This window comes from Mixophyes fleayi, chromosome 12 (assembly GCF_038048845.1).
Source record: "Mixophyes fleayi isolate aMixFle1 chromosome 12, aMixFle1.hap1, whole genome shotgun sequence".
Classification (NCBI taxonomy): Eukaryota; Metazoa; Chordata; class Amphibia; order Anura; family Limnodynastidae; genus Mixophyes; species Mixophyes fleayi.
Genome location: NC_134413.1, coordinates 67,084,350 through 67,099,510, shown reverse-complemented (window position 1 = coordinate 67,099,510; position 15,161 = coordinate 67,084,350). Strand labels below are relative to the sequence as shown.

Below are 15,161 nucleotides of genomic sequence, written 5' to 3'. Positions count from 1 at the left end.
AAAAAAACAAAAAAAAAACATTTTTAATCGCAAACATAATCTGGAAGAAAGTTTAATTAAATAAAAAACCTGCAAGGGTGTCATTACTATATATATATATATATATATATATATATATATATATATATATATATATAAATAGAAAAAAGTTAGAGCACCCTAGGACAGAAGTATGTTAGAGTTAGAATGTAACATGTGTATATATATATATATATATATATATATATATATAAATATATATATATAAAATCTGTTAAGCATATATAAAAGTTAGTGCACCCTAGGACAAAGTATGCTAAGGTAAAGTTAAAATGTAACAAGCATGGCTTGCAGATATGTTGAGTGACTGGTTAGTGAAGGCAGTAGGAGTCTTGTCACTGATACCCCCGATTCTACATGAATTAGAGGGACAGGAGGGGTGCATATGAAGTGGGTTGAGGTGCAGGGTACCCGGGGTGAGACGCCCACTTGTTGCCCCTGGGTTAGGGGAGGGGGGGAGCCCGGAGGGGGGAGTGGACCGGCTGAGAGGAGGAAGCAGCCTACCCCCCTCCTCTCATAGGATTTGCAGGCAGGGGTGGGGTGAAAGCTAACGTCAGAAGATCTCATCTCCTGGGGAGAGCAGCAGCAACTCCTCCACCCCCCAAATCCTGCGATCCGACCTCCGGCAGAGACAGAAGAGACCTCAATCCCCCTGATCAGCATAGAAGTAAGTTATTTTCTCTCTATATAAATCACATTCTAAGTGGAGCACTTGCATTATAACAGCCTGTAAGACATAACTCACAACGTGCACTTAGTACAGCCTGTCCCTGTCAATGATTATATATATATATATATATATATATATATATATATATATATATATATCCCAACATTTATGTCACCTGCAACTTTGCACCTCTGCCTGAAATAGAGGGTGGTCTGTGTGACCCAGCTTATTATAGGCTGGGTGTCCCCTGAGAGTACAAAATGTATTATCCCCCACTGGATTATTAACCTGAAGTTGTTAACACTTGAGGAGTTCATTATCACCTTTCAGTGTATTCTGTGGCTCAGTGGTTATTACTTGCTACACCCAGATCTAGAATCATTATTGAGCACCTGCTAGGTTGTAGCAAGTGTTGTCCGCTTTTTAGAGAAGGATTGTGGCCAGTTGTGTGTTTGTTCTGTAGGGTTGGGGGGGGGGGGGGGGGGGGGTCTACAGTGTGTCTGTTACTATGAGCAGCGTCTGTGAAGAATGGACAAGGTGTGTTAGTGTATATTAAGTCTGTGAGGGGGAGTTGCTGTGCACTGGAATTTCACCTGTTTGCTAGTGAGAATTAGGCTGGGTACACACTACAGGTTCTCCACCTGATTATCGGGGCAATCGCGCGTTCGGCCCGATATCGCATTAGTGTGTACGCCCCAACGCTGAACTATTATGGCTCCGAAGTGCGTCGTATCGTTTGATTTTATAAACGGACTAAAAATCTCGTACCTCAAAGGAACAGTGTTGTTCCAGTCCTGCGGTGTGTACGGACTAACGATGAGCTGTGTAGGCAGATCTCTCTAGAGCAGTGTTGGCTAACCTGTGACACTCCAGGTGTTGTGAAGCTACAAGTCCCAGCATACCCTTCCAGCAATAAGCTGCTATATAGTGGCAAAGCTTGCTGGGACTTGTAGTTTTCACAACACCTGGAGTGTCACAGGTTAGCCAACACTGCTCTAGAGTTTACTGTGTCACGCTCTTTTCAGCCGATGGTTGCAGATGAGGAGCGCAGATCTGACGGTAAAACGTGTATCGTGTGTACACTAAATCGGCATGCTGATCGGGGCTTTCAGTAGTTGGTAAAATCATGAACGAAATCTCATGGGGAGAAATTTTCTTTAGTCTGTACAGAGATCATATATTGTGGCTTCAAAATGGTACTGTCACCATGATGAATAAACATGTTTTTATCAAATAAGAAATTATATATATCCTTAGTCGTGTTCACAACATTTTACTGATTTATTTATTTTTTTATTTTTTTTTATGTGTATTCCTGTTTGCAGAGCAGTTTCTTCCTAATAGCTGTGCCTAATTCAGCGTTTAAGGTAGAGAGAAATGGATAGGCGTTAATAATTTATAAAACTACAGCGGCTCATCCGCACTGCTAATCAAACACTACTGTTTTTTTTCTGTGTAATTGACATGCACACAAAATTATTTCAGTTATACTACAGAGTTTTGGAAGTAGAATAAGTTATTAAACATTGCTGTTAATGACTTGGCTGGGTTGCTGATGGTCAGAAAATTAAATTATAGTATTCATCATCACCATTTATTTATATAGCGCCACTAATTCCGCAGCGCTGTACAGAGAACTCACTCACATCAGTCCCTGCCCCATTGGGGCTTACAGTCTAAATTCACTAACCCCCACACACACACACACAGAGACTTGGTTCAATTTTGATAGCAGCCAATTAACCTACCAGTATGTTTTTGGAGTGTGGGAGGAAAGCGGAGCACCCAGAGGAGACCCACACAAACACGGGGAGAACATACAAACTCCACACAGATAAGGCCATGGTCAGGAATTGAACTCATGACCCCAGTGCTATGAGGCAGAAGTGCTAACCACTGAGCCACCATGCTGCCTATTGTTAGGGTTCAAGGGTTTGTAGATGTGTGTTGTTTTTTGTTTTTTTTATAATGCTGAATAAAAATTGGCAGGTCATTAAAAAATGCAACTGTTTGATCGTCCTGTTCAAAGATCGTCCTGTTCAGGTTTAAGCACTTCCAGATCCCAGGTGTTTACCATTTCGATAACCAGATTAAATTATTGCTTTTCGCATTGCATCAGTTCAAATGGGGACAACTTTTTCCCGCAACTGGTAAATTCCAGTGCGTATGACGATAAAGAAGAAATCATATACTGTTTGCAATTCTCAAATTATATCTGAAACTCAATATGATATCTAATGCGGTAACTATAACGATGTAATTGGCAGAAAAATGAATGTTCTCTGTGCAGCGATATAAAAAACCCCTTTACGTGCATGAATCTTTTTAGTTTTACATTTATTTATGTATTTTAAATTAAAAGGAATGTATTTTTCCTGCTTGCAACACTTGGGCACACCTTCCCAGCCCGCACGCATTCTTCGTTTGGGAGAAAGGTGTTGTGGGATTTAGAAGACAAATATTGGGGAGCAAGCAAAATTTTGAGTGTTTAATAATTTACGTAATAAGATGACACCCGTATAGGGAAGTAAGTTTTATATGTGGGCGGCACGGTGGCTCAGTGGTTAGCACTTCTGCCTCACAGCACTAAGGTTGTGAGTTTGATTCCCAACCATGGTCTTATCTGTGTGGTTTCCTCCGGGCACTCAGGTTTCCTCCCCTAACCACTGAGCCACCCTGCTGCACATAATCATTTGGAGGAGTTCGGGATGACCATTTGGTTACCGTAGCGACGTGGACCACCCCCCTGATGAAGTCTCATTGGAGAGGATGTGTAGGTCAGGTGCATATGATGCAACCATAAAGTAATAACTGAATAAATCTGCACAAGAAACACTTGTTAAACTGCACAGCACCAAATATAAAAAAAATATTGCTTTATTCAATAAAATGTAAATCCGCAGATGAAAAGTTACATTAAAACCAAAAAAGTGGCTCCCTAATAATTTCCTAGGAAACATTATTGTATAAATCGAAAATAGTGTGTCTGTCGCATAAGGCCAAACTCATTATAGAGCCATTATGTTCAATACGTAAAATAGTAAGGATAAAGTACAGAAGGTCAGTAGACTTAAAATGAATGTGCAGCGGTGTAAAAAAAAAAAAGCCTCACGTATTAAAATCTCTTTCTAGATTCAAAAGACTAAACTAGCAGTTTCTATCTTGTTGCCATTTAGTGATATTGGCGTACGTTAATGTTATAGCCAGAGTTGCCTACACTCCGGAATGTCCATGAGATTCCAAAATTAAGGTGTGATCTCCCAGACTCCTCAGCGCAGTCAGTTCTTTTGGAGAGCGCCAAACCTGCCACGCAGTGGGCGGAGACAGAATATTCTGACAGTGTTCATGCAACCCATTACTTTTAAACAGGGCTGCACAGATCCCAGGAGTCCTATTTCTACAGCTCCTAAAATTGAATGCTGGCGTCTAAGTTTTTGGGAGGAGGTTTCTATGCTTCTCAATGAGTACGTTTCATCTATTTATTTATATAGCGCCACTAATTCCGCAGCACTGTACAGAGAACTCATTCACATCAATATCTGCCCCATTGGAGCTTACAATCTAAATCCCCTAACATACACACAGACAGAGACCGAGAGAAACTAAGGGCAATTTAATAGCAGCAAATTAACCTACCAGTATGTTTTTGGAGTATGGGAGGAAACTCACTCAAACACGGAACATACAAACTCCTCACAGATAAGGCCATGGCCGGGAATTGAACTCATGACCCCAGTGCTGTGAGGCAGAAGTGCTAACCACTGAGCCACAGTGCTGCCCACATTTCCAGTTGATGTATCGTCTGAGTTTTACATGATTGTTTCCATTCCTACTATACTTTGATAAATAATTTGTATAGAACTTGACTTAAGAATGTTGTGTTTTTTGGGCTTTTTTTGTAAATTGGTGCTGGGTTGACAATCCTGTATCATTCCTCCTGATTATCACCTCCGTCCAAGGCTATATTTTCCATGTTTAGAGTCTTCAATGTGCATGGGGTTGAAAATTCTTTACTTTTATATTGATTGCAATACTGATCCAAATAAACTCGTAGGTGAGGCATATGTTCAAGTCGACCGTCCTGTCGTATAAATTGATTGAAGTAAAATGAAAATACTAGTTATAATAAATGGGCACTGATCATCATCACCATTTATTTATATAGCGCCACTAATTCCGCAGCGCTGTACAGAGAACTCGCTCACATCAGTCCCTGCCCCGTTGGAGCTTACAGTCTAAATTTCCACACACACGTCAATTTTGAAGCAGCCAATTAACCTACCAGTATGTTTTTGGAGTGTGGGAGGAAACCTGAGCACCCGGAGGAATCCCACACTAACACGGGGAGAACATACAAACTCCACACAGATAAGGCCATGGTCGGGAATTGAACTCGTGACCCCAGTGCTGTAAAGCAGAAGTGCTAACCACTGAGCCACCGTGCTGCCACTGATGAAGCTTTACAGTTCAACAGAAATTGGACTAATGAACAGTTTATTGCTTATTGAGCGCTACTGAAAGCTAGTTTGGAATCTATCCCAATGTCCCTGTGTGCCCCAGCCGGCCACTTGAGGAATGTTGATAACTAAACTCCTGTTTGACAGATGCAAAACCTGCATTTGAGCCTCTTGACACAGTCACTTGCATTGTTAATCATGGAGATGTGGTCACTAGACATGTAGTCAGGACATTGCTGGTACAGGATAGAGCAGTGGTTCCCAAACTTTTGCAGTTCGCGGCACCCTTAAAGTCTCCAAATTTTTTCAAGGCACCCCTCCAAAATAATTACTGAGCAGTACTGTTTTAGAAGTAGTTGGGTCAAAATTTTTTAATAAGTATTTAGGTCACGACAAAAATACTTATTTAGTTGTATGCAAAAATGCCACGCTGCCCCCTCTGCCACGCTGCCCCCTCTGCCACGCTGCCCCCTCTGCCACGCTGTGTCCCCTCCGCCCTCTGTCCCGCTGTGTCCCCTCCGCCTCTGCCCTCTGTCACGCTGTCCCCCTCCAAGCCACTGTGTAAATAAACTCCCGATATATGATTTGGTGTACATTTTTATTGGCAATGATTAAAGTACCGGTAAATTATTTCCATTAAAGTCTACTTTTCGGCAAACCCCCACGTTTAGTGCTTCAGTGGAGGCCTACACTCACCATTACATGATTGCACCCACTAGTCACCGGAAGCGGAGCCATTATCTTTCATCAGAATAATCCCATCCTTACAATTTGCTTGCTAGGACGGCATGCGTATAGTTAATGCATCACGTAATTGGATGGGAAATAAAACGGTTCAATCAGGTGCTGCATTCATTACACACGTCTTGCTCAAGCAAGTTTGAATTACCTGGCCACAGAGATTATAGCTCGGTGATAGCTAACCCGTGACACTCCAGGGGGTAAATGTATCAAGCCGAGAGTTTTCCGGTGGGTTTGAAAAGTGGAGATGTTGTCTATAGCAACCAATCAGATTCTAACTGTCATTTTGTAGAATGTACTAAATAAATGATAGCTAGAATCTGATTGGTTTTTCAAACCCACCAGAAAACTCTGAGCTTGATACATTTACCCCCAGGTGTTGTGAAACTACAAGTCCCAGCATGCTCTGCCAGCTATCAGATAGTTATCTATCTGGGGCTTGTAGTTTCACAACATCTGGAGTGTCACAGGTTAACCATCGCTGTTATAGCTGCTTGTACCTTCACTTCATATTGGCGGCTAATATCAGGTAATGGATACGATAGGGTACAAGAATGGGACACCTGTACAGAAGCACGTGGGTTTGCCTCAACACGGCTGCTTGAAAAGAGAAGAAGGTGTGCGTGGCTTCCGGAGGCCGTATTTGACTACCCTGTAGCCCCGTCCCCTTCGTGCCATTCCTCGGCCTATTAGAAGTCCCATGAGATTAGACTCAGGACAGACCTCCAAGACCCACAAGACTTTCCCTGACACTGAAGAGCAGGACCCGAGGCAGTACCACCCACTATGGCAGGCCTAGTCAACCTGTACCTCTCCAGATGCTGTGAAACTACAAGCCCCAGCATGCTTTGCCAGTAGATAACCAGTCATTAGCCGACAGGGCATGCTGGGACTTGTAGTTTCCCAAAACACCTGGAGAGCCACAGGTTGGCCAGACCTGCACTATTGTCATGTTCCACTACCTGAGTCTTGCAGAGGTGCTTTTCTTTAGTAGACTGAACAGGCCGTTCAGCACTGCTGTCTGTATATATAACAGAGATATGAGACCATTTGGGGCTCAGTGCTGGTAGGAGAGATACCTTCTCAGTGTCTGTAGGCAGGACATCTATTCAGGGTTTACAGCAGTGTGACTGCTTTGTACTCTATACTGCTCTTTCTCCCCTCAGCACTGTCGGTAACCAGGATATACAGCTAAATGGTTGGTGTCCAGGGATTACAGCAGTGAGTTGATTTGGTACTCTGCACAGTTCTCTCTCTCTCCCCTTTCAATACAATGTCAGTAGACCCGGCCTACAGCCGCAGCGTTAACGTTCAGGGACTCCAGCACTGAGACTTGTTTGTGCTGTGTTCTGTTCTCTGTGGCAGAGATTATATCTGTGAGACTGATGAAAAATACGTGATAAATCCTGAGTCGTTTGTACTTGCTGGTTAATCGGGCAGTACCATACTCCACTTCTCTGTTAAGATCAGTACCACTGACAGTACCCCGCGTTCAACCTACAAGACACTGTAAACGTTTGCACCGTTGGGATTAATGACGCCTGTTAGCTAAGCACGAATTAGAGAATAAATTTAAGGAAGCACCGTGTCTGTAAACATCTCGATATTTGCATATTTGTCGTACTGTACTCGTAGGAAAACGAGGTAAATATAAACTCCAGTGTATCTTTTCTCAAGTACGCTGTTCTACGACAATTGTGTGTATAACATATGTGAGCTGGAAATTTCCAGCAGCCGTGATAAATACATAAATCGGGTCAGCACGGTGGCTCAGTGGTTAGCACTTCTGCCTCACAGCACTGGGGTCATGAGTTCAATTCCTGACCATGGCCTTATCTGTGTGGAGTTTGTATGTTCTCCCCGTGTTTGCGTGGGTTTCCTCCGGGTGCTCCGGTTTCCTCCCACACTCCAAAAACATACTGGTAGGTTAATTGGCTGCTAACAAAATTGACCCTAGTCTGTGTGTGTGTGTATTAGGAAATTTAGACTGTAAGCTCCAATGGGGCAGGGACTGATGTGAATGAGTTCTCTGTACAGCGCTGCAGAATGAGTGGCGCTATATAACTAAATGGTGGTGATGATGTATGGGGCAGATTAGTTTCTAAATGCTCTATATGTTTTCCGGGTCTGTTGATGTAAGGTAAAATGAGTACTCCCTTGTCTGCATTCTTCCTATCATAGGTTAATGCTAAATGGCTGCTCCCACTGAGTTTGGTTAATGTCCACTTTGTAATATGTACATCAGTACAGGAAGCAACTCGGTATTTTCGCTCGCATCTCTCTGAAGTGTGAGCAAAAAAATAAGCAAAGTTTTAATCCCGAACATTCCGTGGTGGAACCTCGCCAGTAATTGAATCTCCCGCCGAAGTAAACACTGAAAGCCGCATGGATATATTCACCACATTTGACAACTAGGTACAGCAGAGATCGGGGGTGGGGGGGACATGGAGATGGTTTATGCTGGTTATGATTTTGCTACCTGATCCTTACCTCCAACCTATTTCCCTTCAGAAAATAATGTAGGAAAAAGGGTGTTGGATAAAGGGGAATATTTGTTGGTATAATTACTGATTGAGCAACTTCCACGTCTGGATTTGTCTGAGAGCCATGTTGGTGTCAGTAGCTGAGGGGGAGTGCTGGCATTGGATTGCTGTTTGGAGGCTTCTGGGGTACCTCTTGGTAAGTTCGCTCTCAATTTAAAAAGACACATATGTATGGCCCAAATATATGGAACTGTCACTGTTTAAAGTTAGGACCACCCTATTAGCAAAAGCGCCGTGGAGTGGCGGCAGTGTGCTGGGGGATCTTTCTGTGTGTTTGTTCCTTTCAGGAAAACCCCCGGCCTTTCAAGCACCTGCTATGAGCCTATAAATTGATTGAGCAACTTCCACTTCTGTATAGTTACTGATTTACCTCGTATTCCCTTACAATGCCCCAACTTGTAATGCAGATTAGTATTGTAGACGTGGGTGTAGACAGACTGGAGGGACAACTTTCAGGAGTGAGACAAAACCAGGTTTACTCGGCATGACGTACGTAACTAGAATGCAGAACAGGAACTTCCCAGCATGCAGTGCCCCTGACCTCACTTCCTGCCAGATTATACATTTACATCCTTCCCTTCAATATATAGATAATAGGTTAGGCAGAAAGTGTCAGTGGGGTAGGATGGGGCTTCATGCTAATGGGAGAAAAGGCCATTGAAGCATTACCACTAAACTACAAAGTCCTGGAATTTCCGGCTAGACTTGGACACCTCACCAGACCTCATGACGATAAGAAGCATCACTGGTTGATCGTTTCCCATAAGCCCACGTGAGCCTTCAGGCAGGTCAAGTGATGGTCTTGAGTCTGAAGGTATGGTCGAGGGTCTGTCAGATCTCGAGTGTGAGTGAGTTCAGAGTCAACCATAGTTGGATTGTTTGCTCAAGGAACTTCACTCAGCAAGTGGCAACGTTTACGCTCATAGGTGGCAATGTCAACTTGTACCTTGTAATTATTGGGACCACCAGATTCTCGGAGGGTCTATCATATACACAAGTGGTTTACATTCAGACAGCTTAACCTGGAACAAGATGTGGGAGACGATGTGCTGCTCAGTCATAACTTCAAGTCGGGAATCTTGTGTAGGTGCTGAGGTTCCTTTGGTCGATGAGCTTTGAGAGCATTGCAGGGACCACAGATGGAGACTTCTCTTTAATGACACTGAACATGGTGGACCAATATAGTGACTCACTGGCCCTGCGCTGGGTGGCTCAAGACCCTTGTACCTCTGCAGGGTGTACGGTCTTAAGATTCTTTGACCAATCAGGATGACTCCATAAGACAAGAGTAAGCTCATCTTTTATGGCAAAGAAGGGGCACAATTTTTTTGAGATCTCCCGAGAGGACTGGGGCCACCCTTGAAGTATGATTTGAGGCAGCCGTCGGCACAGATTATGTTGTAGGAACTCCCAGGCGTAATGTCTTAATTACCAAAGGTACTAGATATGTGAGAATGTTACTGTAGTATAGGGTGTATTACAAGGACACGGATGTGTGCACTCAGACGTTACCAAGGTAGTGAGAATTGCTGATGGTGCAAAATCAAAGACTTTAATTGAACACAAATAGTATTGAATGTGAAATGAAAGACACTAATTACTGTATAACAAGTGACCTCTTACCGCCTTCTACACCGAGACCGAGAAGCACCTGGGGAGCAACTGATTAGTATCCTCCCAGACCGAGAGGTAACGGAGGTTCCTGCGGACAGATTTCTCGTGTTCTACGCAAATAGTAAGAGTACTCATTTCTCATTTATTTCACTAACGAAACGACAGGTTGACTATTCAACTGAGATTTATACAATTGACACATTATTCCTGCATACAAACTAATTGACTCTCGCAATTCAAAAGAGCCATCGCTCCTGGAGAGAACCCGTTATCGGGATTATTTACTGTGTCTGAACTGTGTACAGCTAAGTTAGTTAACTTTGTTACTTGAGCATCAATCTTTATATGCAGGGGAAGCATTATACAAAGGCTTCCTCAGTATGGTGAGGAGTAGCTGATGGGCTGTCTCAACAGTGACATGACGCCCATATATAAAGTCTTGGAACTTGAGACTGGCAAATACTAACATTAAAAGTTATTTTTCAATCTGTGCCTATCGTGATTCAGTCTCGGCCACTGCTCTGGAGGAGAAGGCTGTGGGACTGTTTATTTTGGACTCAAAAAGCACCCAGGGGTATATTTTTATTAAACTGCGGGTTTGAAAAAGTAGAGATGTTGCCTATAGCAACCAATCAGATTCCAGCTGTCATTTTGTAGAATGTACTAAATAAATGAGAACTAGAATCTGATTGGTTGCTATAGGCAACATCTCCACTTTCTCCGCAGTTTAGTAAATATACCTCCCCCAGTCTGTCTTGTGAGACATCTGCAGAGATTACCACTGGTAAATGCACATTAAGGTACTGCGTTACTGGAGGGCTTGTTAACATGTGTTTTAATTTTGTATCTACAGCCTGCTGTGGCTCCTGCCAGCACCATTCTGTATTTTGGTGTATGAGCTATCTAAGTGGTACAGTTGCCTCACTGTAGCGGGTAAGAAATTTTGACAGGTAGTTTGTCATTCCCAGGAAACTCTGAAGACTGAGTTTGTCTTCAGGGAACGGCATTTGCTGATTGGCCGCCGTTTTTTCAGGTTCTGGCTTGACCCCCTTGTCAGTGAGCAGGTGACCCACATATGGAACTTCCAAAAACCAGAACCTGTATTTATCTGGGTTGAGCGTTAAGTTTATGTCACGGATTCTTCCCAACAACTGATGGAGACGCTCATCGTGTTCTTGCATGTTGCGACCCCAGACCAGGATGTCATCGACTGATTTCATACGGGTATGCTGCAGAAAGCTGGTGCTTGCATCATTGGGAAAACTTGACTGCCGGTGGTCAGGCCATAAGGCATACGCCAAAAAGCACATCGTCCAGTGTGTGTCATGTATGTGGTGAGCCTCTACCACTCTTCCTCCATAGGTATCCGCATTTAGCATCCAGGGTGCTGAAGATTTTTGCCTCCAGGATGTCGCATGTGGTAAATGACAGGGAGTTTACTGACTGTATCACAGTCGAACAGATCTTTAAGTTCTGGAGTTTCTGGCTGGACCATATGGACTTTGGTTCCCAGGTGTACCCAGTTTAACCCTGTCGGGCAGTCCTAGCAGTGGTCTGACGCCATGATCAACGATGTGAAACTGTAATGTTGCACACGGAAACTCCAGTGTGGCTGTGCCCATGGTTTTAATCATTTGACCTCTGTACATCACAAGAATACTGTATCTGTCTGGTCAATTAGTGACACTGGGTTTGTTCTGTGCAGGACAGTCTTTGACCTGACGCTGCAATTGGCACCAGTGTCCTATTTGATTTTCAGTATGTTTCCTTTGTGTTTGACACAGAGGCTAATAAAGGTTTCTCCCTTTTCAGCGACCAGATCTAGACTCTCGCAATCTATCGCAGTGGCAGGTTCTGATAGGGACTCGGTGTCCACGATGTTGACTCTATGAGACTGCCGTTCCCTCAGTGTCACGTGACGTGCTAGTTGCCATCGTGTAGTTGGATTTGCAGCATTTTGCAAAGTGGTTCCATTTAATACAGGAGTTACAGCGTTTATTAAAGGCCGGGCATTTGTGCCGCTCAGACTGTTCATTAAGCATGCAGAGATGAATGGCAGGTTCTAATGTCAAATTATTGTCTCTTAACAACTGTGTGCGTACAGTATCATTAAACAATTCCGTCTCTGATTGGTTCGTTGGTGATGGCGCCAAAATTACTTATTTTATTTTTTTGAATGCTAGTAGCTTTAATGATTGCACAGTTTCATCAAGCTTTTGGTTTGTGGTATTAAATATATGTCTGTCCATTATTACATTCTTTACGAGTAAACAAATCTTGACAAAAAATTTTAGAAACACTTTGGGGTCCATAGGCAAACCGAGGAAGGGGGGGGGGGGTTCTAGTACCTGGAAACCCCCTCCAAGTCTGGGGAACTGTATAATTGAGGTGGCAGGACCCTGCCCCCACTTCACTCTGCTCTGCTTGAAAAGGGAGAGCTGCACCTCACAGTAGTGCACGCAGCATTGCCCATGTATATTATAGAGATAGGAAGAGTTGGAGAGGAGCCAAGCACTGTCTAAAATTATAGCCACGCCCCCATGCATGCTGGCCACGCCCACTGGTGGCACAGTGTGGAAACCCCCCTCTACAAATCCTGCGTTTGCCCCTGGGGTCCTCATTATTCTCCCCTTTACCTACTGCCTCTGCACCAGCCAGATTTAGTAAAGTATATGCATGTACCTTTTTTGACTTCTCAGATAGCCCATCAATGCAGTATACTTTCCATTCCTTCCTGAACTGGAGCCAGTTATCAGCGATCTTTTCATCAAATGTGAGAGGGTTAATGCAGACCTTCAGCCATGTCCTCCAACTTCTGACACTATGCAGATGTGGGTGTAGAAAGACTGGAGTGACCACTCTCATGAGTGAAACATAACGTGGTTACTCACCATGACTTGAATGCGGAACCGAGAATAGGAACTTCCCAGCATGCCTAGCCGATGACCTCACTTCCTGGTCATACATTTGCAAACCTTTCACAATCTGATTTGTTTTTGTTTTGTTTTTTGATAATAAAAAATGTAACCGACAATCCTGGGTCTATGTTCTAACAGATCCTGGCTATGCATTATTTATGGTTATGTTGTTGGGGTATCAGGGTTCACCGATACCTCTATCAATTCCCTTCAATGTCAGTCAGATCTCCCTTTGTTTTCAGTCGACTGGTGAACAGAAAAACACACAACACCTGTATGATATAATGCTGAGTGATTCTGTTCCAATCAGTGGTTCCTTCAGACTCTTTATTTATACAGTAAAATAATAGGGGTATAGTAGTTCAACTACCAGTTATAATGCAGTAAATTATTAGAGGTATAGAAGTGTAATAACCAATCATAAAACAGTAAATTATTAGAGGTATAGAAGTGTAATAACCAATCATAAAACAGTAAATTATTAGAGGTATAGAAGTGTAATAACCAATCATAAAACAGTAAATTATTAGAGGTATAGAAATGTAATTACCAATTAGAAGTTTTAGAGGCATAGCAGCGTAATAGCCAATTAGAAAACAGTAAATTATGAATACAATAAGCTAATGACACATTATGCGTATTCTGCAATTTGTAAGTTTTAAACAAATCTTTCTTATGTTTTTATCTTCTCAGGCATTCTGCCACCAGTCTTAATGTTACTTTTCATAAAACATTTAGCTGTGCGTCCTTGGCTTGTCCATATTCTCTGAGAACATCTTTTGCAACATTTTTAAAACTTCACTCTTTTGTCTTTTCTCATGCTAAGTAAAATATCTGCTAATTTCTTTTAAAGCTATAGCACATTATTTTCTAAAGCTTAGCACATGATAGATATTAAATCAATAATCATACAATTTCACTCTAACAATATCATACTTGCCAACTTTTCCTCGTTGGCTTCAGTGAGATCCCGGGAGAGGTGGGCATGCGGGGGCAGGGCTTGATGAATCGCATCATTTTGGCTAAGATTACGCAATATTTGCGTCTTTCAGCCCCTCCCCCGCCACTAATCTTTTGTGGGGATGAGAACCAGGAGGTTGCCCCACTCTGCCGGGAGCCCGAGAAATGCAGGAGTCTCCCGTATATTCCGGGAGAGTAAGCAACTATGCATTAAGAGACTGAAGTGTCTTTTACATTTCTGTCTCCATTACTGAAGTCATGTTGTCTTACCTGTCAGTTTTTGATTAAATCTTGTTCTCCATGAAAATGGCCACCTCCATAGGCATCAATACATGGACATAGGACACAATTTCTGAACTGTCATCATGCCACAGATGGTGAAGCCAACCACGTCTTGTTCTGGCTCAGCATCAGGGAGAATGCCAGACTCTTCAGGGAGTGAGAGAGATCACCCCTATTTCAGGGAGTCTCCCTGACATTCAGGGAGAGTTGACAAGTATTATTATATTAGGAAATACTACTCTCAATCTATTTAGTGTAATGGAGTATTCTCTTCTGGCAACATCAAGTCAGGAGCTATGCCAGACCTGTCCGTGTCTGTTAGGAATGGGTTGAATATATACTATGAGGATAATCTCTGTAATGATGAATCATAGGGAACTGCTTGTGTCTTGGAGATACAAGGGGCTGGTTACACAATATGCATATAGATAATGTATATATTTCTCAGAATCCAGTTTAGTGTGTCATACATTAACCCTTCTGTGACAGAACTAAAATAAGGTCTGGAAATGGATGACTTTTTTGTCTTTTGCCAAATATTATTATTTTCCATAACCATCGATGTTGTATTTCACTGACCTAATTTTATTTTATAACTATCTGAGATCATGCTGTTTTTTTGGATAACGTCGAACCTACCTCCAATTATACAGAATGTTGTGTGTAGTTTTATAGTGACCAATAAAGCGCAAGCTAAAATGGGCTTCATCCCATTACCACAATCAGTCCTGTTTTTGCTGCAGTAAGGCTGAAAATTACCTTGAAAAGAGCATCTGTCATACCAGTACCATGTGCTATAATCATACTTGTCAACTCTCCCGGAATGCCCGGGGGACTCTCGAATTCCGGGTAGGTCTCCCAGACTCTCGGGAGTGCTGACAATTCTCCCGCATCTGCCCACTTCCTAGTGAAGCGGGAAGATTTGAAGCCGCCATGA

General features: G+C 42.8%; 1 protein-coding gene across 2 annotated transcripts in view; it reads left to right on the top strand.

The window, feature by feature from the left end:
- Positions 1 to 567: 567 nt before the first annotated feature.
- The window catches only part of CERS2 (ceramide synthase 2), a 45,639-nt gene continuing 31,045 nt past the window's right edge, over positions 568 to 15,161 (top strand). For both annotated transcript variants that reach the window (XM_075193554.1, XM_075193553.1), the window contains exon 1: positions 568 to 706. The gene's annotated coding sequence lies outside the window, so the exon portion shown is untranslated. The remainder of the gene's footprint in view (positions 707 to 15,161) is intronic.